Raw genomic sequence first — 2,445 nt, forward strand, 5'->3', positions numbered from 1 at the left:
GCTCCGTTCACACTTAACACTGTCTCAGGTCAGTTAAAAGTGGCATATACAACCACTTACCTTATGCCAGACATATAACCATGGTCCCACAGGCACATTTGAAAGGCTCTCAGAGATTAAAACGACTGTGGCAATGCAGCACAAAGACAAAATACATTTTTTTCAAGAAACAAACAGCCAAAACTCTTTTTATTGCTCCTCAAAACACATATACACTTTTAAATTCCTCACATCCATCATTTCTGCACTAAAAATGTTTCAGTCACTTTTCAACTGAAAGGAGAACATGAAAGCATTCCCTCAGCTCCATGATTCTCTTCCCTTCACTCATGAAGTCACAGCTTTGGAGTTCTTTCAGTGTTCCGCTCTACCATCTCTATAACATCAGGCAGGGACCATCTTCCTGGAAACGCTGGTGTTCTGGACCATTTGGCTGCTGTTATGATGTCATGCAGTAAAGCTGCTTCTTCAATTTCTTGGATAGGGAGGAGTTTTTTTTTCTTCTGTATAGAAAAAGATAATTCTCAGAGTACACAGTGGAGATGTCACAAACAGTGAGGTAAGAAGGCGACATACAGTCTTCTCTGTCCCACTGTTGGTCTTCATGTCATCTCCCCCTACGAGAGAACAGAATACAAATTAAAATAGATAAATTGCACTGAAAAAGATCTTGGACATCCCACCTCTTAAACTTTTATAATAAATACAATACCATGTACCTCCAAATAGTAGCTGGTCTCCCTGCAATATTTGCACTGTGATCCAAACGGCCTCCTCTCACATGTGGTTACTGCTCTTCCCGACGCCGTTTTCTGGCTTGCATTCTGTTTTCTTTAGACCTTGGTGATTCAATGACAATAAACATTCACTGTAAAAAACTTGAAAAAAAGTCAATTCATTTCAATAAAATGTGTACCAGTTGTGTCACTGAAAAGTTAAAAAAAAGTTTATTTTCTGTTTAATAAAGGAAGAAATAATTTTGGTTGAAAATTGGTGTTAAAATGTGTACAATATACTTTATTTGTTTTATGTTGTGTAATACCAAGTTGCATTGCACGGTTGTATTGAAGTTGTGTATAATCCTAAAGCGTGCTCCTTAATTATTGATTGAGTGATAAAGTTAGGTCTACATTGTATTGATCTCCCCCACACACACACACCACCACCTTCACAATAATAACTACTAGAACAGCCATGGTCTTACCATTCTAAGAAACATCACAGTTGTTGGAGATCACCACTAGGACAAAGTCTGGGGGTGAAANNNAGAGCAAATGGAAAATTTCAGCTGAGACAATGACATATCAGACCTGAACATCATCTCTGACAAATGTCCTCCAGGAGGAGAGAAGGTGTGTCTGGAACAAACACAGAGCATAAGAAAATAAACGTGCAGCAGTTTCATACATAAACACAATTGAAACTAACAAAGGAACTTAAGTAATTATTCAGAATGGACTAACAGAACTGCCCAATTCAAACAGGATCTGTGGCTCTGCTTTCATCAGAAAGAGTCAAAAATAGTGTGGCCCACCATTGCAAATAATTTTTAAGAACTAAAACAGAATTTTCATAAAATGTGGAAATGCAAAAAATGCCATATTTATGAAAGAAACCACCGAAAATTATAGCAGTGAAGTCCAAAAAGGTTTCCCTGACAAAGGTCTGTGGTGGGGGGGATCAATACACAGTGACAGAAATACTACATAAGGACATGACAATTAGAAACTCAAAGAGGAAAAACACTATCTATCTACTCCAGGAGTCTCCAGCCCGGTTCCTCGTGAGTTACCGCCCAGCTTACCTGGATCGGACGTTCAGTCCATCAGAAACTGGGTCTGGGATTTATTCTGATCGATAAACCTAAAGGCAAAACAAGCAGCGCAGCAGCCCACGAAGTTTAGGGCTGGAGATGCCTGATCGATTCCATCTACCCCCACATAAGTGTAACCGACAATGGAAGATACAACATAGCTAAACATTACGGACGTCCCGTGGAGAACCGCAAGCTAACGAGCTCCGTGTAAAACCTGAACCTGAAATAAAACGGGAGAAAAAAGTGCGATACATTTGAAAAAACAAACAACATCCTCATCTGCTTCATTGATACGTACCTCCATTTTGCAAAAATCGATGTGGAAACTTGTAAAATGCAAAGAAGAAGACGACAATTCCGGTGACGAAGAAGAATCAGAAACAGTGGGCGCGCCTCAACGCTAAAGTTTAACTCCGCCCACGTTGAGGCACGCCCCGGTCTGCAGGCTGCAGCCATGGGTAGTTGAACTAAAGGACTCTTCCCCTCCACTCATTCTGCTCTGCTCTCCGACGGCGCCCTCATCTGTGGCTTCAGCACCCCCTGGTGTCTGGCGGCGTTACTGCATCCTGCCTGCTTCCATCTCATCATCCGTCAGCAATAAACTGAACTTCATCCACTCCTGGGTCTGT

General features: G+C 41.2%; 1 long non-coding RNA gene across 1 annotated transcript; it reads right to left on the reverse strand.

Moving 5' to 3' along the window:
* Nucleotides 1–156: 156 nt before the first annotated feature.
* Nucleotides 157–1,247, reverse strand: LOC112138340. The gene is made up of 4 exons (XR_002917754.2): nucleotides 1,205–1,247; nucleotides 720–839; nucleotides 577–617; nucleotides 157–503 (listed from the first exon to the last, which is right to left on the reverse strand). It is a non-coding gene; the product is annotated as an uncharacterized LOC112138340 (long non-coding RNA).
* Between the last annotated feature and the right edge of the window lie 1,198 nt (nucleotides 1,248–2,445).

This window comes from Oryzias melastigma, unplaced genomic scaffold (assembly GCF_002922805.2).
Source record: "Oryzias melastigma strain HK-1 unplaced genomic scaffold, ASM292280v2 sc03247, whole genome shotgun sequence".
Taxonomy (NCBI): Eukaryota; Metazoa; Chordata; class Actinopteri; order Beloniformes; family Adrianichthyidae; genus Oryzias; species Oryzias melastigma.